Genomic DNA, 24,516 nt, shown 5'->3' on the forward strand with positions numbered 1-24,516 from the left:
ACCTGCTATGGAGGTTTGTTGATAGAATTTAAACAGAATAAGTTACGTAAAATATCTTGTGTTAGTAAAGAATTCTCTCAGTGACTCATAGCAAGAGTATAAATTGGTCTAGTCAATTTGTAGCATGATTTGTCATTATACAGTGAAATGTAAAATGTGCATACCTTATAGCAATTACATTTTTTCGGGATGTAACTCAGAGAAATACTAAAACATGTGCACAAAATGATAGATACGTACATAGATATATGGATATTCATTGCAGCATAAATGAACCAGTGGGAATAATATTTAAATACATGAATGTTCTTTTCCCTTTTGAAATTATTTTACTGACCTTCTCTACAAACTCACCTATTTCTTTTGGGTGGTTTGGAATTATTACAACAGGAAGGCAAAGAGAAAGAAAAAGTTAATATTTATCTTCTGGCAAGGCAATGGGATTTGCAGTAAGAACATAGTGCTGACAAGTAGATTTAATCAAGGAGAGGGGAGTTCTTTAAATTCTTAAACTGCTTTAACTTATCATAACTCAACCTAGAGGATTCAGATTATATGAATTTTTCACATTTGGTGAAGTGGTAGGAAGAAGAATGGAAATACAGAAGTCAGAGTAGCGTCCTTTATTTCCACTTCCACTTTCAACCCCTGATCCAGGACCACTCTTTAAGGAAGTAAAGGAGTAATGTAGCAGAAATGACAGCAGCAGGCCAGCAGATACATATTCCTGAGACAGAGCCCATGACATTCAGGGCCTGGAAACTGGGGACCCAAAATAACCCAAGTCTCATTGTGACAACACAGAGGTTCTGAGAGTACAGGAAGAATTAAGAAGCCTGGGGATGAGGTAGAAAACCACTGCAGGTAGATCGTAACAGACAAGGGACAAATGACCAGACCCCCTAACGCCCCAAAGAGCAGATGTCACCAGCACAGAGAGCAGACCAGCTCAGCTGCTCTGCAGATATCAAGGAGGACTCAAAGGATACATCAATCTGATTACCCTTTCCTTCTGCACCACTAAATCATGTAAACTAAACAACCAGATGCCATCTTGAAGAGGAATAGGGTAAGCAGGTCAAACTTGGAAAAGTGGAACAAGTTGACCAAGCAAGGACAGGGTTACCTAAATGGAGTATTTGGACTGCAGCACTGGACTCAAGACAAAACTTACCAGATTAGACTCGTAGATCAGATCAGTTATTTAAAAAATAAATAAAATAAGGTACTTTTTTGTACATTTGAAACTACTGTGGATAATTCCAAATCTTGCTTGAAAATAATCAATAGAGATTATTACAAAACACAATATGCCAATTTGTGGAATATTTTGCAGCAGATGAAAAGATCAAAGCAGATCTCTATATACTGAGAATAAGAGTAAACACTGACACGGTATTTATTGTATGACAGGCTCTGTTCTGAATGCCTCACAGGTGTTCCCCATGTCACACTTCAGCAGTACTATGAGGCAGATTCTGTTATTATTCCCATTTTACTTATGTGGAAAGTGAAGCACATAAGTGATCTTCTTGAGGTTCCACTACAGATTAGTCATGAAGCCTAAATAAAAAGAATTCTAAGACATGCCAGTGAGTGAGGAAAGCAATTTATACAACAATATACGCAGTAAAACATTAATAAAACACACTACGTACCAACCAGTACTACAATTTTTATCTGTAAGTGACTAGAAAAAGGTCTGAAGGGGTATTATCATAATAGCAATAAATTTTTCCTCTGATAGAGGAAATTATTTTTGTCCCATAGGAAGATCTTAAACTTATTTGTAATGTTTTAATTTTTTCACATGGAGAACAAAGCAATACACTACTCATGTTACTGAAACTAGATAAACTATATGAAGCTAAAATTGGTCATCTAAAAGTATGATAATATATAATATTTATTTTCTACTTTATCTCCAATATGCTTATCATACAGAAATTACAACAAAATGCAAGTAAATGTTTTGGATAAATTGAAAGTTAGTAAGTTGTACACTGTAGCCCTACCATCCCCACTGATGTCAAAGGGCTGATTTTTAATTATGCAATAGTAATTAAATAGGGATCAATGTCATTACCTGAAAAAACACCAATACAGAAATTGTTACTGTAGACAAGATAATTTCTATTTAAAAAAGAAAATGAAGTAAACGATTAAAATAAAAATGCATAAGTATATCATTTTAATATATTAAATAAGTTTAGCTAATATAGAATTCAGTTCTCCTGAGTTCTCTTAAAGATCAATTGAACCTCCATTCTGGGCTATTTCGTGCAATCTGTAATATACAAAAGTAGGATATTTCAAATGCGGCATTATAATTATGTGTGTATCTACATAAATATTGAAAGAAATAAGGATACAGGCTTTATTATAATAGGAAATATAGGCCCTTATAAAGTTTATAATGGCTTTTAAAACTTGAAGAACATATTAGAACAACATAAAAAACTCTGAAAATGGCATCTTATTAATTTTGAATTGCATTAAGTAATTATACAACCTATATTCCTATTTCAAATCCTGCCACAAACAAAGTGGCTAATGTAGAAGAGATAATGAATCATTCTGTGCTCCCCAAGACCAGGAGGATTGAAGAACCCATATTTTTGGGGAAGATAATCCATTGCTAATTACCAGAAAAATGCAGTTAAGAGTTATATGGTTTTAGTATGATACCTGATCTGTATAGCAGAGGATATACACATATATACAAATACATATATTTAACATTATATATAGCCGTAGTTCTATTTAATACAGTGTTGTTCTTTAGCCTTAAAATATTGGTAGTACTGGGGAGTAGTATGGAAGAGGAAACAGCACATGTCTTGTAGGATAACAAATTACTCGAGTCTCTGCACAAGGCCAGACTAAGCACAAATGCATCATCCATCAACAGTACCTGATGAATCACAACATCTCTGATCCTAAAATAATCATTGCTGTTTTATAATTCTCATATAAAATGGCACACTGTTCAAAGAAATGTGGCGGCTTACTATAAATCAATGGTATAAGACATTTCACCTTGGAATCAGGCTATCATATTTGATTAAGACTGCAATTAAACAGCACTTGAACAGTACACCTGTAACACCTAGAAAGCACTCGGGTATGCTAGTGCTTAATACTTCAGAGGGCTGTTTTGGCAGATGTTATTTATGCTATTTATATGTGGCAGACACACCACTGGAGGAGGATGGCAGCTCATGCTAGAGAATACCATCCCATACACAAATCCTTTACTAACCCTATGCCTGTCTCTCCAACCAGACTGAATTACACAACTGTCATTCCTCCAGAAGACACAGCAAATGCAAAAGAAAAAATATTCACATGGAAAGAGTTTTACCAATTATAGTTGGGTTTTTTCCCTTTTCTTTTCACTAGCCCTTCTCACCACTCATTGGTTTGAAAATTAACCCTTAGCAATGTACTGTAACTGAACATGCTGTTGATTTAAGGAAATGGAAATCCAAAATCCATAATTCATCTTTAGCTAATATATAATATCATTCTGTAGCTTATCAGCATGTCAAAGTACAAAAGTTTAAGAAATTCCTATTTAAATGCATCTGGTATCATCAAGGAAGTTAATGGTGGACTTTATATCTTTTTGGTTTTCTGGTGTGTTCATGAATATGATATAAATTCATGAGTGACTTTCAACTGATTATGTTTCTACCACGTGAAACAGTGAAATCACCACATGGGCTTCTTTCTTTTCATGTTTATTTACCTTGTACTATTTAACTTTAATCTAAGAAGTAATCCAAATTTTTTTAAGGTTTCCAGCCAATAATTTATTCTTATGTTCTTTCTCTCTTACTCTCATTTCTCTCTTAATGCATATAAGATCTATCAGGCAAATTAAAGTATTCTCTACAAAAGCGTTATTTATGACAGTAAATATCCACAGTTGGTATTTGCAGTTCCAGTGTTCTTTGAAGATCTACTAGCTCAATTTGGATTGCCAATCCATGGGGCTTATATCTAAAGAAGTACCTAAATACGGCCGGGCGCGGTGGCTCACGCCTGTAATCCCAGCACTTTGGGAGGCCGAGGCGGGCAGATGACGAGGTCAGGAGATCGTAGCCATCCTGGCTAACACGGTGAAACCCTGTCGTCTCTACTAAAAATACAAAAAGAAATTAGCCGGACATGGTGGTGGGCGCCAGTAGTCCCAGCTACTCAGGAGGCTGAGGCAGGAGCATGGTGTGAACCTGGGAGGCGGAGCTTGCAGTGAGCGGAGATTGCGCCACTGCACTCCAGCCTGGGCCACAGAGCCAGCCTCCATCTCAAAAAAAAAAAAAAGGTACCTAAACACTATTTAAATCAAAATACATATATTTAAAACTATCCAGAAAAAAAAAAACTGAGGTTATTAGTAACTAGAGAACTGATTTTCTCTCCAAGTTAAAAATTGTATGCAGTTTTTAAAAATTGTATATACATAAAGTCATTTTGCAGGAACTTAATCTCCATGTAGTCTATTCAAGATAGATTTAACTTAATACATGTATGATAAGTCTGAAATAGACTTGCATTGGAAATGGCAGGATAATGTCAACAGACCTGAGCATGAATCCCAACTTTGTCACATATGAGCTGAGTGAATCTGGATGTAATCTCTCCAAATAAGTTTTCTCATCTGAGAAATGAAGATCATAATAGCACCTCCCTCATAGTTGGCACCTACTTTAGATGGTCTGTAGGTGGGCAGCAATCTGACTTGGAAAAGCAGGAGTCATGCTGCGTAGAACTTTACCCAATAATGAGGAAGTTCCAATGTCATTATCAAAAAAAAAAAAAAAACAAAGAAGGAAAAAGGGATAAGGGACTAAACTTTTTTTAAGTACATGTAGTAAAAAAGAGAAAGTGTTATAGCTGGGATAATGTTTTTGAAATATTAACAGATGTATTTTCTTCCCCAGGAGTCCTGTGTTTCCTACCTTACCCATTGAAACCAACACTAGCATTCCTTATTTCCAGAGGAGATGGTAAATAAATCAGAGAATCACATTGTCATTCATCAGCTTTGATCTTCAAATCTGGCTTTTTTAAAGTCAGTAGCTGAGACCAACCTGGAATGCGAGGCTTTCTGATATTATTGTGAAAAGGCGGATTTGTGGGTTCCAATGAGCCAGAGCTCAAACGATTCAGCATAGTATTTATAGTATAAACCTTAAAGAAGGGATGAAACATGAGGTTTTTTAAATGTGAAAAGGTAGATAGAAAGCTTTTAATGTGTGGAGGGATTGGGAGGGGAACTGGGTAAGAGTGATTGAGCCTATTGAATCATTCTGACAGGGGTAGATGCCTAACCTGCTCTCAAAGCATAGCCAGAAAACACTACAAGCTCTTGGGAAAACCCCTCACTCAGCATGGCACCAAAGCAGCATGGCAGGCATGGCAGAAGGACCACCACAAAAGCTGGGGAATGTTTTAGGCAGATGAGCTTAAGAAGCCTCCTAGAGTTTCAGAGTCTACTTTCTGCACAGAAAGTAGCCATGAGTTCTTGAGCATCCCCTGAGGAAAGACGGGGAAGTGCTCAGTGGGCCTGTTGCCTAAAGAGAGCCAGAGTTAGGGCATGAGGTGTAGAGCCTGAACATCTAGCCCAGAGGCCTAGGCAGGCCCATGCAGACCCAGTTCACCAGATGCTGTACATGAGGTCCCCAAGCTAGAAGAGAACTGCTATGTCTCAGCAAAAGCCTGCAAGGACTAGAGAAGACCCAAGGAACAGGACACTCCTCCCCTCATGCCAGGATGACCTATAAGCCACCCAGTAACTTAGATCATCTATAAGGATAATCAAAGAAGGGGCCAGGAAGAGAACATAGAATTTGACTGAATAAACTATATGTGACTAAATTAAATTGAAACAGCAAAAGTAACTGTTTTCAGCCAACTGAACAAATGGGGACTTGACCTAAGTTAAGTTCAGTAACAGAAAAATAAAATGTTTCATTTCTGTATACCTGAGTTACGACTGTAAATTTTAAACCCATTACAATGTCTCATCAATTATATATTTCCATGTCAAGTAGATTCACCGAGACCTCTTCAAAATTACTGCCTATTCCTTCTAAGATACTTTCAAGTTAACAAAAACATGCAATCAATGCTACATACTGCAGTCAATAACTGCCACAGTGGGACAATCCTAGAAATGTACAAATCTGGCCTACAGCAATATATAGTAATGATTTTGAGGAGTTGTTACAGGAGTGGATAGTCATTTATCTTTCCAGAGTGAGTCTGCATTAAGCAGAAGAGAGATGAAGTGATTATTACGGTTCCTCCTCTTTCAAAGGTGCCCTTCATCCCTTTCCCAGCACAAGTGAAGATGCACCAGAAGGGAGCAGAACATCCATCAATCACTGCAGGGCTGGCTGCACGCCTAAGCAACATGTGCATCCATGAGCAGCCCCTCGCAAACAGTCTCTTTGCCATCGAAACACTGCTTATTTCCCCACAGGGTATCCTGACACTTCTTTTAAGAAGCTGTGTGACAGCAGCAACAGAGTGCTAACTCATCAGAATATGTGGCAGGAACATCCAACATGGTTGTATCACTCAAATTACACTTTGACTAATCAAGGAGCAACCAACTAAGGGCAGCCTAAGGACACTGGCTTAATTCAACAATTCACTGTCTGATTAAACCAAGCAGAGAGAGTTCTAGCAATTGGTTGCCCTGTTTCCCAATGGCTTTCCTTTGAAGACATGGAGGAACAAAAGATAATTTCTGATTACTCTGAAATAAACTTGCTCCCACAGTGTTTATGAAAGAGCATTTGATTAATGCTCCCTGGTAGGCCAGTGTCTGGTGCATGATCCCTCAGGTTCCTTCCAGAAACAGCTGTAGGGATCATCCAAGAAGCCTCTAAATTGCAAAACTAGGAAATACTTAAAGTGACTAGTTTCCAGAAAATATGAGTTTTTATAGTTTTACAGAGTCAGATAAAAAGCATGTTATCACTGTTTAGAGCCCAATGAGTCTTGATATGCACAGCTTCAACTGGTACAAATATGTCTTCGGAAATGCCCTCCTTTGTGAAGGTTGTACCTGAGAACACGGACTCGAGAGCCTGACTTCCTGGTTCATATTCTGGCTCTACCACTTGCTAAATGAGTGAACTTGGGAAAATTGCCTAATTACCCTCTTTGTACCTCAGTTTTCCATCTGTATAATTAGAATAATGATATTATCTATGTCATAGCATTGTAGTGAAGATTAAATGGGTGATTTCTAGGCAGAGTGCATGCAACGGTGTCTAGCATGTAGTGTCAGAGAACTATTAGCTACTGTTTGATGTTATTGTTGTTATTTTTGCAATCTCAAGACTCTATTCATGGGGTTTCAATTCTCCAAATCCCTTATTGTATCTACATTTAACCCTTCAGAAAACCAGAAACCATTGCCATGGATTAAGGTCTTTTTTAAGTCCAGACGACTCATCCATATGAAGTAGTATGAGAAAGACAGAGATAGGCCTCGCCAGGTGGCAATTCCCTGTCCTTCATGGTCACACTACTCTCCAAGAAAATCTTACACCTGTAAAGTGACTTTCCTCCCCCCTCAGCGTTGCTCTTCCCCACATTTCCCAAGTTAATTGGCCCCTTATTCTCACGGTGTTGTCCACTACCCACATTAGCTTGATAATAACTGAGATTAGTTCTTGCAGGATCACCTTCTTGAAGACCTGTTTAACCTAGGAGACCCGGTCAATCATAATCAGAGTATGATCTTTAAAACTGAGTACTGTGTCCTATCAAAACTTTAAAAAATATTTCCCATTTGGACTGTGGGTTGGCCCTCTGTCCAGTTGGTAGATCTGCTTACCAGATAAAAGGCACCCTGAATAGGAACTGTTTTATTGGCATTAAACTCACTGGTAAACACATATATTTATTTAGAAATAATTATTTTCTAAACCAAAGTTTTTGAAAAATAATTTCAAACTAAGTGAGTAATTTAATTTAATAGAGCAATTCAAAACTTTGAGCATTGGGACATATACCACTACAGGAAAATTTAAAGCATTTGGGTATCTTTCTTGACCTAAAAAATTTCAATTAAAAAAAAAAAGACATAGTTAGCTATTGCTCTACTTATTCCCTTTCTAGTCATCACCCTAGTCCTAAGAGGATACAGTAGAGAAACAGAAAAATCTGCAGTTACCTCAGATTTATGTATAACTCTTTCAAAACAAGAGTAATTTGGAATTTAGAACTGCTAAGTATAAAGCCATTCATATAGTAGTTTATCAGGTGCTCTCTCCATTCTTCCGAATAATTTTTAATCTAACACAGCCCAAGCAACATATTCCCCTTCCAAATAGCTCCCAGGTCAAAGACTAATTAGCTTTTTCTCTTGAAATTTGGCAATGATACAGACCTTGTTGCTTCACTTTAACGTTTTGAACTCTCTTATAACCCTCCAAAATTATTTAAATGCTCTCTAAAACGCCTCATAGTTCTTTGTGATCTGGTCAAGACTAATGAAATGCTTGAGCTTTCACCCCAGGGCCCCTAAATAAAAAAACCATGATGCAGAAATATAGTGTTAATCAGAGACCTAACTTTAAAAGGATACCAAAGAATTGTGTGATTTTCAGAGTTAACAGTACTCCACATCCTTGGAAGAAAGTATCGTGTAAGCCAATCAGAAAATCTTACTCTCACTGACTTGGGAAACTTGAGCTGCTAACTTAACATGGAAGTATACATTTTCCCAACAAATAATAGAAAAAAACTGTATTCAAGGTGTTCACCTCACAAGAACAATGCAGTCTAGAAAACCATGTACCACACAAAGAAACATAAAAAATAAGGTTTTGACTATCCATGTGTACTTAAACATTAACATCCAGGAGATCCTACCATCGAGCTAAAGTTTCACCTCATATCAAGGGAAAATTATAATCTTGTTTCCAAATCTTTTTTGGTGGTGGATTGTAAATAATCTATGCACATCATCTGTCCAAAGAGCATTCTACTATTAACTCCTCCTGATAAACGACCTTTACTTCTGCAGCTCAAAGTTACCAGAAATTCTCTCTTCTTTTTTGTCTTTTCTCATTGAGTAGGCCAAGTAAAACAGAGCTGGTAGGCATAACCTTCTCAAATTTGAACAAACACTTGAATGCAAAGCTTTGGGTTGGATTGCCTCATTAAAATGTTCTCAATTGATTACTTTTATTGTTCAGTTTTTCAGTAGGCATGGAATAATAAGTACCAAAGAAACAGAAATCCTAAAATAACTAGTAAATCACTTGACAATTGAGAGACCATTACACGATGCTAAATAGAAACCACAGGAGCCAAGGCTGGCAGAAGAGTACTGTTCAAAATTACAAACTGAGCAGAGAATTATCTGTTCTGCAGAGCTCGTACTTTTTTCCCCCTGTCTTTGCCCTCTATGGCTAAAATTGATTCCCCAGGGTTTTCAGCCCCAAGGCCATTATCTCTCAACCTACCAACAAGTTGTGCCTTCTGTCATCATTTTTTCTATATTAGAGATCAGAAATTTTAATTCACGTCCTGGAGAGTTTTCAAACTTTGTAGTTTTATTCAACTGATGACATGGCAAGAGTTTTTAGGGCAATATTACCAGTTATTTGTCAAAGTATTTAAACAATACTTAAGAATAAAGATTTTTTAAAGTTTTCTTTCTCATGAACATTTCTGATATTAACTAAGGCAATTGTTGTCCAAGCTTACTGTGCATAATTAACTGCAAGGAATGATTATTAGAAATGCATATTCTCGCACCACACTAGATCTGCTGGATCTAAATTGCTACAGTTAGAGGTGGGGATCTTTTATTTTTAACAAGTCCTCCAGTTGATCCTGAAGTAGGTGGTTGTCAGCTACATGCATAACAGAACTAGAGTGTGAATGGAAGTTGGGGCACAAAGAGAGGCAATATTTACGATGCTGCAGTAAGTTTCTTAAACTCAGTTTAACAGCTGCCTTTATCACTGCCACTCACGACTACCACCTTAGGTTAAACTAAATAACCTCCTCAGTCTCAGCTTCTTCATCTAAGGAATGAAAATAATTATACCCACCTCAACATTGTTTTATGGATGAGTTTACAGTGTTGAAAACACTTAATCCCTCACGTCAAGCCAGAACCAAAAGAATCTTATGTAAATCTCTCTCTTGTAAAGTGGTTAGCAGAATTCTACACAATGCTCAGTAGTTTGGCTACTATGGCAACATAAGAAAGGAAATTTGATAGAAAATAGTGAATAATTTTATTTTTATAGTTGAGGATAGAAGAAAAAGTATGAAGTATTAAAAATCAATGGAATTTTTAAAAAATCATTTAGAAATTGTTGGCATTTTCCACAAATACGTTTCCAAATCAGAAGAGTCTAATCTATTTGAAAAGTTCAGTAACTCCACTCATCAAAAACTGTATTACTTAACAATAGAACAAGCCATTTGTACATGGATTTTATCACTTTGCCCAACTTTTAGCTAAATCACTCCATGCCTTTATGCAAGTCACTAAGTTGCCTTCAGAATCAACTTTCCTATCAATGGAAATAATTATAAAGTGGTAACCCTTACCAAGATATTATATTACACTTTTAATAAAATGTTTAAAGTCTACAAGTTGAAAACAGTTACAAGTTTAAATTCACTACAATTTACTACAGGAAACATGAAATGCGTAAGAAGAGAAGACTAATCTGGTGACAAGATTTGAAAATGCTTTTGACTAAAAATGTCTAGCATTATATTGTGGGTATATCTCAAGCTGAAATAGAATAGAATTGAACTGACATGGAGCAATGAATGGGCAATAAAATGGGGATAGAATAAATGCAGTTAAGATGAAACCAAATAGAATCTATATTTTATCCATCCTCATCCATCTCCACAATACAGTCACTTATTATCAGGATGTCTAAGCTGGTTTCTACTTCTAATGTGAAGTAAGACATTCTGTCTTACTTCTGGTGGAAGTATTGATTAAGTAGTGAAGAGTAAGCAAAAATATTCTAGGATGCTATGTTTCCAGACTTCTTCTTCTTTTTGTCAGATTCAAAGGAAAATGCAGACTGAAATGAATCCCTCATTGTTTTCTCTCAAGATGCTAATGTTATGACTTAAGCAACTGTAATGCAGTAAGTCCAACAACCAAGAGAAGGCAAATGAAAAAACCTTTCCCAAACTGCATAAACCTAACTGGAGAAAACAAATGGTGCAGGTTGACTCTCTGGTTATCAAAAGAGGTAGACTCTAAAATAGGTTTATTCTGACAGAGCCTTAAAAAGGAAGACAACATTTTGAACTAGTTCCAAGAGAAAGTGGAAATTATTCTTGGTTCTCTGGTCTTTTCTCTCTGAGTCAACTCAATTTAATGTCTAAATGACGTTTTATTTCCACCTACTAAGTGCTAAGCCTTAGGAGATTGAAAAATGATTAAGGCTTGGTTCCTATGTTCAAAGAAATGAGAAGCGTCAAACACGTACAAAATTAGCTCCAGAGAGAGTTATTTCTTTCTCATGATTGTCCTAACACTAGCTTTATATTCCCAGTTCTATCTTCACTATAACTCCCTTTAAAAATCTTAACAGGGACATCTCACCATCTTGCGTTCAAATATGCCTAAAGCCAAACATATAATAATCTCCTCCCCCTAAAAAAGCACTTCACATTCCAAATTTACTCAGAACACTACTATTTTCTCAATAATCATGCTGTAAAAGTTAACATTTTTTTATTCATCCTTTTGTTTCTTGTCTCATAGTCAGTTAGCCACAACGTCCTGTCAAATTTTCCTGAGGAAGTTACTCAAAAAAAAAAAAAAAGTTGTCTTGATTCCTAGTACTAACTGCACTCTATTTCAAATCCTCTTGACCTTTTTCTATTATACTCAGAAGTAATTAGGAAAATAGAGATCTGCCTCCCCCACACTCATGAACTTGGAGCTAAATGAATAACAATGTAGTAGATGCCATTGGAATAGCATCCTAGTTCACAAGGTTCACCACTGAGATTCCCAGACTTGGCACTGTTTCTGCCTTTCCTAAGGCACTATTGTTTGGTTAATACAGCCCTTCTTTGAGCTACCTTGGTGTATTTCCAATAAATTACCTTTTCTTTGACTTATTGATTTCCATTACTTTCAACCAGAAGAACCTTAACCAATACAAAAGGAAATAAGATTGAGCATTACATGAATTAAATCAATACATAATAAGAGGAGATAGTCTCTCAAATGTATAATATTTTACTTAAAATATTACCAAAAAGCTTAATTGTGCTGTTGACACAAAGAAATAATGTATAAGTGTAAAAACACTTTTTACGGGGATCTAAAGTAGTTCTAGGTACATCAGAGAGACTGCAATTGGATCACTAAAAAAGTTTCTGTTTTCTGCAATGGGGTAAATATGTTTTATCTGATCACAAGTCAACCTAGATAAAATATGCCTCAAGATCATCACCTTCCATTTGTTCTAATTATATGCCCACTAAACAAGTAATTGAGTACTACTTCAAGTCTCCACAAGCAGGGTGACTTGTGTTGAGGATGTAAGCACTTTAAAGAGACAGCTTCTATTTTAAATTAACAATATCCCTATATATTCGGTTACTGCGAACCTCATACCGAGAGTCTGATCATTGCTAAGAACACCAATAAATGCAAGCTTATGGTCCTCAAATGCTAGGGAATATAAAATTAAGTGCCATGAATTCACAAGGAAAATATCAGTCTCTGAGTCCCTGATGCAACCTTCTCCCACTCCACTGCATCAAATTTTAAAGCTATATGACTGCCTCTCCCCCACAAAAAATTCTCTGTTTATTCATTTATTTTTCAGCCTTTTTTATCTGTCAAGAATATATTAGGTGATGAAGTATCATGTTGCCCACGATACTTCATGGGTAAGTATGGACATTGAACATGTCCATAAGATGGACAATAACAAATAATTTATTAATATTATGCTAGTAAACATAACAAAGAACAAACAGAAGGTTCTATTAAGGCACTCAAAAAGGGACTTATCCTGGTCAGGGGTATCAGGAAACACTTCCTGAAGAAATTGCATTAAAGTTGGACCTGAAAGATGACCCCAGGTTACTCCTTCCAAATCTATTTTTCTGTCATTGCCAGTTTAATATTTAATAGAACTTTCAACACTTCTCTCACGTTCAAAATCTCTACCCACTAAGACAATAATTAAACGGAGGTGACATCTTCAGGAACCACTAGACTAGATGATCTCTTAGATCCCTTGTAGATCTAAAGAGCTCATGTTTAGTTTTCAATATGTGCATAATGTTCCATCTTATGGCGGTCCTGCAGTTAGCTGGAGGTCCCTTATATTTTTGTATGCAAGAAAAGTAAATTGCAAAGAAATGTATGTGACTGGCCTTCATTTCTAGGAAAATGATCAACTTAGTATAGGTGTTCTTGTTTATATAGTATCTTATGAACATAGAGAAATATGTGGAGAAATACAGCAAAGTATTATTAAAGGAAAGGAAAAAATATAGAAGAGGAAAAAAGGCTATTGAATAACTTTAAAATATCAAGGCTTAATTTTAATAAAAATTCAAAGGTACATATGCCATCTAATTGTGGTTTTGCCATTACTTTTAATGCCAAAAACAATTACTTTTGCACGAACGTAATATTTCTGCAAATCCGTAAAAACTGAAAATAGAGATTTTGGCATTTACCAAATAGAAATGTCATGGATAAATTACAGTATTGATTGATTAGTGACAAGATTATAGCAATTTGTATCATTGGTATCTGTTTTCATTTCAATACTATGCTTGCAATTGAGTAATGTTTAAATCTTTGTGATTTTTAAATACAATCTGTGCTACCCATTCAAAGGCTCTCTTTAATTCAGCTTCATTCTCTCTCTTCAGTTTCCTACTGTTTCCCAAATGTATCCACCAAGCACTTTTTATCAGTAGCCTCTAGTTTTATGGCTCTTGTGATAGATATCAGGGTGTGTGGGGTAGGGGTGGCAGGGAAGTGAGGAAAGAAAAATGTCTTTGAATTCTACTATGCGGCAGGCCCCATGCTAGGTGCTTTTCATTCATAAATCCATTTAGTCCTTTCAATATGTTAAAACGGACATATTACCGCCTTCTCTCTTTTACAGATAAGAAAACTGAGTTAAGTAACTTCCTTGAGTCCATGACACCAAAGAAATAAAGCTGGAATTTTCACCCAGGACAGCCCATTTATAAAACTCATTCTTTTTTTTTTTTTTTTTAATACTTTAAGGTCTGGGATACATGTGCAGAATGTGCAGGTTTGTTACATAGGTATACATGTGCCATGGTGGTTTGCTGCACCCATCAACCCATCATCTACATTAGGTATTTCTCCTAATGCTATCCCTCCCCTACCCCTCCACCCCACGACAAGCACCATTGTGAGATGTTCCCCTCCCTGTGTCCATGGGTTCTCATAGTTCAACTCCCACTTATGAGTGAGAACATGTGGTGTTTGGTTTTCTGTTCCTGTGTTAGTTTGTTGAGAATTATGGTTTTCAGCTTCATCCATGTCCCTGCAAAGGACATGAACTCATCCCTCATTCTTTACCCACCACACATTGTCCTCTGCCTCCCTTTCCATGCTCCTCTCCCATTAGTTTCCCAATGGACTCTTCATTGTGGTCGTACCAGTCATGTGGGACTGCTTGCATTTTCTTGCACATGCCATTCTTTTCTCTCACCCAGTCTCCTTTTCCCAACCTTGTCCTTGTCTTTCTCCTACTGCTGCTCCTTCCTCCTCTCTCTTTCTCTGTCTCTCTCTCCATTTTACTTTGCTTGGAATGTACTACTCCTACTCCACCTGTATATTAAGCAAATTTCTACTTGTTTCCTAAGGCTCAGCCCAGCTATCCTCTCCTGCAAGCCATCACTGGTATGACATCTCCAAACAGACTCAAGAGCTTCCTCTATGCTCCCATTATGCCTACTTTTAGACCTCTATTGTGTGCCTTATCACTGCCAAAATTATTTGATTATTTAGCCACCAGCTCACTAAACTTTTACCTTCCTCACTCTAAATGTGAGTCATCATCAAGCAGAAGCTATAAGCTCTTTATAACTTCAAAGCCTTAAGCAGGACCTGGAAGACCAGAAAAATTTAATAAATGTGTGCTAAATGAATGAATAAATTAATTGTTCCCTTGAGTTCAGTACACAAATCCAGAGTAATTTAGAGAGGACAGGTGAGTGAACAAGACAGAATGAACGTGATAGTTTGCCCTGTTCTTAAAAGACAGCATAGTCTGTCAGATAAGTTAATTGTCTGAGGGGGGTTTTGCATCAGAATAATTAGCTGGAAAGTACAAAGTTTCAGAGACATTATATATGCTAATATATACTAAGTTTTGCATGGTGTGCCTGTAGAAGCCGAAACCTAACTCAGGGATACCCAGCCATACCAAAGATTTCCTTGTCCTTGGAGTGGCACAGAAGCTGGGATAATAGGCATTTCAATAATGACCCAAGTAGAAAAATGACTGATGATGACAAGAGACTCCTTAGTTCTTATCACTACAGTAAAGGAGGATCCCCTTCCAATAAAAATTAGATTTTATTTCCTATCTGTTCAGTGGATGAGACTTGAGAATTGAATTTGAATTAATAGAGATTGTAAAAACTAATACTTCTTACTTTACCAGATTTGGTGTAAGTTAGGACTACTGGATTCCAAGCAACACAAAAGTACATTCAGCAACTTAAACAAGAAACACTGAAGGAGGTTTTGCACAGACAGAACAGCCAAAAAATAAAGCCTTGGAACCAACAAGAACTAGTAAAGCTCTGAGGTTCTAGGAAACAGGAGTCAATGATCTTGTCAGAATGCCATCTTTGAGCTGAATTCACTCCAATTATTTTCTTGTTACTCAACCTAACAGAGAATCTGATTGGTCCAGCATGGTTTATTATATCCATGAATTAGCTAAGGGAGATTGGAGTATTTTTAGGTACAGTCCCACTAAGACCCCAATCAAATAAGGATGACAAGTTCCCCGTAGAAATACTGAGGTACAGAAACCATAAAATGAGGAAACAGATAAATACATGTGGGATAACAAAAAAAATATATCCACTACTTAATTATAGTTCTACCTTGCATTATTTCAAGTATAAGCTCCATGGAGACAGGAACTTTGATTAGTCTTGTTTCCTACTATATCCTCATCACTATAATATTAACTAGCATACAGTAAGCATTCAATAAATATTAGTTAAGTTAATTTAATACCTTGTTTCTAAATAAATTGCCCTTTGGTTACACTAGCTAGATATCATGTAGGTTCAAGAAAGAAAAATATATGCAGTCATTAAATATTTACAAAAATAAAACTATAGAAAAAAATCAAAGCCTGGGGCAGATTCAAACTGAAAACCCTGAATGGTCAGAAATCCATAAGAGGGCTCCAGAGGTTTATAAAGATAAAGAGCATAGTACATGTTAGAAGGAAGGCATGAGGAAGCTGGGAGAAGGGAAGGTATGTTCATTGAGTGCCTGCATTCTGACAGCTGTTCTGGTAGGTCCTTTTGCATATGCTGTTTTATTAATATGGTATACCAAAACTTTGGGGAATATACAAAAAGTAATGACTATCATAGAATGCGGACTGCATTTCCCTCATAGTCGTCTATATGGCTAGCCCTTGACCTCAGGTACCCTCCACTAAGCACACATTTGATTTGCACAATGAAGCCATTGCCTCTAGTAAAGAGCAAAGGTTCAGCATTGCTGGTCAAAGAAACGTCAATCTTTCCAGTCCATCTCTGCCTCACCTTCAGGCACACCCACTGCAGGAAATAATGCCAAGCACTTTATATGTGCCTGCATGAACATTCATTCTTTGGATTACTGGATAAAGAAAATATACAATGGAATAATATTTAGCCATAAAAAGAATGAAATCATGTCTTTTACAGCAACGTGGATGGGAATGAAGACCATTATCTTAAGTGAAACAACTCAGACACTGAAAATCAAAGACTTCATGTCCTCATTGACAAGTGGGAGCTAAATAATGTACCCACATGGACACAGAGTGTAGAATAAAAGACACTGTAGAATAAAAGACACCATTGTGCAATATATCCATGGAACAAAACTGCACTTGTACCTCTTACATCTATACAAAAAAATTAACAAAGTGTGCAAACACCACAACCAACTTGCCTCTATGGGTTATTCCTTCTCCAGTATCCCCCAAAGTTGTTAGCAACAAACTACTCACTCTGTCCTAAAATAAAGTCTGCTGGTTTAAGGCAGCAAAGAAGGTATTTCCAGTTGGTTCTCTATACTAACAGTAAGGTCCAGAAAAAACATAAAGGACTTCACATTACCTAGCCCATGCTTATTTTACCGATGACAAAACAGAAGCTTAGATAAGAAAAGAGAGTTGCCCAATATCTCACAGCTAGTTAGTGTTAGGGCCAGGACTTTAACCTGGATCTCCCATTTTCTAATTCAGTTATTTTCTTATTTCACAAGAGCTTGCTCAGATGTTGGAATTCCATTGTAGCTTTAAGTTGTTTACAACAAATAATGGATTAACTGCTTTAATTATGGATTAATATAATTTTTCACTTAATTTAATTATGGATATCTGTCAGAACATTTTTCACAATCAAATGATTTCCTATACAACAGAGCACTTTTACCTGCTCATAAGAACCCAAGACCAAGTCACAGATTTATCAAAAGGTATTTTAATTAGGGGGTGCTCTATTTTATATTTGAGGTCTCACCAAGAGAGTGGTATGCCCTTTCTAATTATATAAGATGGTGATGAGGCCCATGAACCCAAGAAGTGATAGCAACTGTCCACTATTATCTGTGGAGATTTTTTAGATCGTTACAACCTCAACCATTCAGATAAGGATGTTCATTGGTAGCCAATCCAATAGCACCATCTGGTTGACAGAAGCAAAGGCATGCAACAGAAACTATGAGACCAGAATAAATTGTTATGATTCCAAAGTATCTCACTCACATTTTAGATTCAAAATTTATGGAATGAAAATGTAATTCTCTTGGCCTTTTTCTTTAGTTATCATATCAGTCAGATTTCTGACTTGCAAACAACAAAATCTACTCTGGCTAAAGTTAAAACACAATTCTTAAAAATAACACTTAACTACACCAAAGCTTGATCCTTAAAATACAATAATGATAAATTGGACTTTATCAAAACTTAAAAATTTGACTTCAAAGGCATTGTTAAGAACATGAAAACATAAAACACCGATTGGCAGAAAATATTTGTAAATCATATTACTGGTAAAGACATGTATCCAGAATATATCAAGAACTTTGGCGATCTGCACATGGACTCCCTGAAGTATTCAACACTCGCATGTGAAGAAGTTACCCAAGGCTAGGAAAAGAATCACCTGGAAAGATCAGAGGGAACAGAAAAAACTAAAAGACCACCTAATTCACAGAGTATTAGAGTCAGAAGAGCCTTGCCTCAATAGTGGGAAATAATTAGCCATAGTCTATATATGGGTCTCATTCCACCTAAGAAGTCATAAGAGCAAGATCCAAAAGGCTCAAACTGTTAGCAAATAATTAGCTGTGACCTAGAACAAAGCTTAAGGATATTTATAATAAAACAAAAATCTCTAGCATCAAATAAATCACAGTGTCTGACATCCAATAAAAAATTACCAGGCATGCAAAGAAGCAGGAAATATAATTCATAATGTGGAGAAAAATAAGTCAATCAAAACTAACCCAGAACTGACTCAAATTTTAGAATTGACAAGGAAATTAAAGTAGTTATTATGACTCAATTTCATAAGTTCAAGCAGTTACGCAGAGTCATGAGAGATATTTTTAAAAACAAGCATTAAACTTACGGAGATAAAAACTACAATGTCTGATATTAAAAATCTGCTGGATGGGATTAACTCCAAAGTACATACTACAGAAGAAGAAGAGAGCAGTGAACTCAAATACATAGCGATGGAAACTCTGTAAAATGCAACATGAAAAGAAAAAGAATTTTTTTAAAAAATGAACAAAGCAATAGTAAGCTGTTAGGCAACTTCGAGTGGTCCAATATATGACTCCCCAAAAGGGAGAAATTAGGAAACAGAAAACTATGTGAAAATCAGTGGTGAAAATCTTCTAAATTTGATAAAAACTATAAACCAATAGTAGAAGCAAGCTCAATGATCCTCAAGCACAAGAAACATGAAGAAAACTACACCAAGGAATATTATAATAAAATTGCCCAAAACCATTAATAAAGAGAAAAATCTTGAAAATTGAGAAAAAAAGGAAACGTGGAAAGAAAAAAGATGAGGATGAAAGGATGATTAAGGATTAAGGATAAACATATTTAAACTACTAGAAAAAAAAATCTGTCAATCTCGGATTCTGTAACAAGAAAATCTTTCAAAAAACTAGCCATTAGAGAAATGCAAGTTGTAGCTACCATGAGATGATACTACCTACCTATAAGAATGGCTACAATTTGAAAGACTAGCCTTGGCAAATGTTGGTGAGCTCCTCAAAGAACTGGAACTCCTATACACTGCTGGTGGGAATATAAAATGTTGCAACCACTTTGGTAAACAATTTTGAAGCTTCATAAAAAGCCTAACATACACTCACCACATGATCCACCATTGGATCCCCTTTTTCCCCCAAGAGAAATGACAACATATGCCCGTAAAACTTTTGCACATGAATGCTCTTAGCAGCTTTATTTTGCAGTAGCTAAAAACAAACCCAAATATTCTGATATTCATACAGGTGAGTGAGTAAAAAACATTGTAGTACATTCATACCATGGAATACTCAGCGATGAAAAGAAATGAACCATTGATTGCCAAACACAACAACAGGGAGGAACCTCAAAATAATTATGTTTGGGGAAAGAAGCCAGACAAAAAATAATCCATACTGTATGATTCCATCTGTATAAAATTTTAGAATTCAAACTAATGTATAGTGACAGAAATAGATCGAGTCAACTAGAGACAGAGAGGGTAGGCAAAAAGGAGAGATAATGAAAAGGCATTAAGAAATATTGAGTGTGCATGTTCTCACTTGTACGTGGGAGTTGAACAATGAGAACACATGGACACAGGGAGGGGAACATCACACACTGGGGCCCGTCGGGGGGTGGAGGGCAAGGGGAAGGAGAGCATTAGGACCAATACCTAATGCATGTGGGGCTTAAAACCTAGATGACGGGTTGATAGGTGCGGCAAACCACCATGGCACATATATACCTATGTAACAAACCTGCATGTTCTGCACATGTATCTCAGAACTTAAAGTAAAATAAAATAAAGAAACACTGGGTGTGATGGCTAGATTAACTATCTTGACTCTGGTAATAGTCTCACAGATGTATACATACGTAAAAGTGCATCAAATTAAATACTTTATAAGTACAATTTATTGGATGTCAATTATACATTAATAAACTTTTTAAAATATATGTGTTTTATATTTATCAAAGTTATATAAATTTAGCAAAATCAATACCGAGGCATACATCACCATCTTAGGATAAACTGGAATACATGAATAAGTTAGAAATTTGATTTAAAAATATAAGTAAATAAACAATGACGATTTGTATTTCTCAGAACTTACCTGAGGAATATAACAATAAGCACATAGATGTGTTTCCGGGAACATGGCAGAGACAGGCTGATGAGAAAACCACAGCTACCACAGCTGCCTCTGAGCACCGTATGCTGGAACGCATCTCTGGTTATATCCCTACAACCCAGAACAACGCCATTTTTTCATTTGGAACTTTTGCATAAATCATTGCCCTCCCCCGCAACAAAGACAAATACCTCTTCCAACATTTTCATCAAGAAAATGCAAACTTCACTGCTCCCTCATACTGGATGCTTTTGAACTAAAGTTTCAATTGGGTTCATCTGACTGGTGGGGCTTGGGTCACGTGCCTGTATCTAGATGCAAGCAAGGCTGGGAATTCAAGTTCAAAATCCATGTAGGGCAGGAAATACTCATACTGTGTCAGTTTCTCCATCATTTCTGAAGGCCATTTAGAAGATAATGGGTAGCTGCAAATAATGATAGTTGTCAATTACAATAATTACTCAGAATTAGACCTAGGTCAAACTACTAACATTTCTTTAAGCATCACTTTCTAGGAAAGAAAATTTTGTACACTACAGTATTTCAAACTTCAGATGCAACATCTTTTTAATGTTTATTATTGACACTAAAGTGATGAATTATAGTTTCACTTTCAGAATGGCATCAAAAGAATATGAAATATATTAGGAATACTTTAGATGCACATAGTCTATTCATTTTTAAAGAATTTTCATATAACTTATCTGTAGTTTCAGAAAGTGGGATTACACCTTGGGCAAAATGCAATCAGTTCTCCAGAAGTTGAATTAAAGTATTAAATAGCAACTCTGATAAGGCAAAATCAATCATGTGTAAAGATGGGACAGTTATACAAAGAGCAAGGAACAACTTGGCACAAGTTGATAAACACATCTAATTTTCTACAGAAACTCATCAAGAAACTTAAGATTGTATTCTGATTTTTTAAGACCATTTCAGAAGAAAATCTTAACTCTGCTGGTTTCACTCACATAATTGGTGAGAGAAGGGTAGGAACTAAAGGTATTTTTAAGGCTTTCATTTGGAATTAATAAAAACCTTAAAAAACACAAGAGGAGAAAATTTTGAGGTTAAGATAATGAGCTGGATTTGGTAAATTTAGATTTAAAGGGGCCTGCAGGTCACCCACCTGGAAAGGTTCAGCATTCAGAAACATTGGTCGGGAATTTAGGAAACACGGAATTGTCAGCGTCAGTTCTCAATCTTTATTTTGTTTGTATTTTGTAATAATGAGAATTTAGTTCAGAAAAAAAAACAGTTGAAGCTTAAATAAGTTAGAAACTTAGTTCTCTCTCATGTCTGTTAAGTACAGCAGTTGGGCAGCTATGAGGCTCCACAGAAGAAGAGACCCTGTTCCTTTTCTTATGTGACTTTCTTTCCCAAGGCCCAACATGGCTGCTGGTGTCTCAGCCATCATATCTGTATTCCAGTCATCTAGAAAACAGAAAGAAGAAAAAGTAGAAAGCCATTCCCTTTGGAGACACTTTCTGTAAGCTGCACATTACTTCCACCTTCATTCCATTGGCCAGAACATAGTATATGGCCACACCTATCTACAAAAATGGTTGGGAAATATAGTCTTTATTCTAACCACCCATCTACCTACTTGAAAAATCTGGTCTTCTTTTACTAAAGAAAAGGAAGAGAACAGATATTGAGCAATAATTAGCATTTGGCTAACATACCTAGGACAAATGGCTCTAGCAATACTATCTCTCCCACTAAAGAAATTAAGTAGCAGTAACAGCATCATCATAGAGATCACTGCAAATCTAGTCTAATTTATAAAATTAGAAACTCACAATAGTTGGCACCTTGAGAAATATTAGTGACAAATCTCTGGAAAGACACAACAGACCACAACATACAAAAATGTCAGGGCATCATGACTATACAGAACCATATATGGTTCTTAAACTATATGGCACTTAAACTATCATAGCATTACCATCAGCAATCTACTGCTACTAATCACTCTTTATAGGGGAAAATGAACAAATTTCAGTCACATAGATAGCATGTATAATGGCCTGGGTCTGACATATAATTATGATATGAAATTAGAAATGGTGGCTAACAGTTACCAAAGGTATAAAACTCTGATTTTGGATGACCATTTGGTTGGCCAGTTCAAACTACAGCATAGCCATAAGAGTTTTGACAAAATTATTTAAGACATCCTTCTAACTGAGAACTTCATGCTGTTTTATATCACACATTCCTCTAGGAAAAACATTCAAAAGCTACATGCTGTGATTATTCAGATACAAAAAGAAAACTGGAAGAAACAACAATCAGGAAGAAGAAAAAAGGCTAAACTCTGTAAATGGAATAACTGCTATCATTTTTCTTTGCCATTACCTTGACAATAAAAGGGTTCTATGGAGGCTCCTGATTTATGGTCCTTTCAGGCAGTCACTGCTGAACAAAGCCACATTGATTTCCCTGGATTCAAGGTGGGGCAGTTCAAGGCCACTAACAATTGCAATTCACACATCTGTTGGTTGATATCTATGAATTGTATCTGACCCAGACCAAATTTATGAATTGGGCTGATCTTAGTCTACTTGTCTTATCATCGACAAATAGAAACCTTTACTTTACAAGAAGTCATGAGCACACCGTGGACTTCTGACCTATGCCTGTGCTAGCTCTCTGGTTTGGAGACCTTAAGACTCTCTTTGAAGATTATGCACCAATAAAGTATATTAGTCTTTGATACAACTAAACGTTTAACTGCTGAGAACAGTATGATTACAGCAAGACTAACTTAAAAGAATTTAGTGAAAAAGTTCAATGTGTTTGTCTTGGGCTTTCCTTAGGTTAGTGTTATTAATAAAGTGGAATTATAAGGTCCTTTATGAAATATTTCCTCCTTTATAAAACATCATATGGAAAATATGTAGAGAAATAAAATAGGGATATAGAAAAGACTAAGCCAAAACTCAGCACCAATAGACATATATTAATATATGCATAAACACAAAGAATAGAGACAGGAAAAGGACATTAGAAAAAAGCAAGCTAATATTTAAATAAATAACTGATATAGAATAAGAAAAGCCTGACATCATGGATGTGGTAAAGAGATGAATTTGAAAAATATTGAAGAAACAAAGAAAAATTGAAGTCTTAACTATATAGCTGGGGTCTATCATTTAAAAGCTTTCTGCAGATGATAGCATGAGCTGAGTTGTGAAGGACAAGTAGGGGATGATAGAGAGAACAGCATATATAAAGATAGCAAGACCTGATCCAGTAGCCCACCTGGAGCACTGCATGCAAAAGATGAGGTGGGGTATGAGGTAGAGATAACCAGAGTTCAAATCATCATGTGCTTAATTCAGTAAGGCAGAGTTTAGTTTTGTCCTAAAGGCTGTACAGAACTACTGAAAGAGTTTAAACAGAGAAGTAATATGATCAGATATGCACGTTAGAAAAATCACCAAAGCAAAGAGAAGAGCACATACGAATGTGGTCAGAGGAGACAGAAAGACAATAATATAGGTTAGAAGTGAAAGGATTGTGAACTTAAAGACACTGGGAAAGAGGAAAAGGCAATTAAATTCAAGAGTTTGTTAGAAAATAGAAGGTGTAGGCATTGTGAATCAATTGGATGAGGTGGTGAGAGAGAAAGAATAAGAAAGAAGTATAAGAAGTCATCAACCGAACTTAAACTCCACTGACAGCATTAGACAGATCATTGAGGCGGAAAACCAACAAAAAAATTCTGGACTTAAATATGACACTTGACAAATGGTACCTAATAGACACCTACAAAATACTCCACCCAGCAACCATAGAATGTACATCCTTCACATCTACACACAGAACATACT

General features: G+C 36.2%; 1 protein-coding gene and 1 long non-coding RNA gene across 2 annotated transcripts in view; one reads left to right on the forward strand and one right to left on the reverse strand.

The window, feature by feature from the left end:
• The window catches only part of CPS1 (carbamoyl-phosphate synthase 1), a 155,396-nt gene extending 134,694 nt beyond the window's left edge, over window positions 1-20,702 (reverse strand). The window contains exon 1 of the mRNA XM_032754661.2: window positions 20,660-20,702. The gene's annotated coding sequence lies outside the window, so the exon portion shown is untranslated. The remainder of the gene's footprint in view (window positions 1-20,659) is intronic.
• LOC131380940 (uncharacterized) lies at window positions 898-5,040 on the forward strand. The gene is made up of 2 exons (XR_009209249.1): window positions 898-1,069; window positions 4,947-5,040. It is a non-coding gene; the product is annotated as an uncharacterized LOC131380940 (long non-coding RNA).
• Window positions 20,703-24,516: the final 3,814 nt, after the last annotated feature.

This window comes from Hylobates moloch, unplaced genomic scaffold (assembly GCF_009828535.3).
Source record: "Hylobates moloch isolate HMO894 unplaced genomic scaffold, HMol_V3 SCAFFOLD_1, whole genome shotgun sequence".
NCBI classification, from domain to species: domain Eukaryota; kingdom Metazoa; phylum Chordata; class Mammalia; order Primates; family Hylobatidae; genus Hylobates; species Hylobates moloch.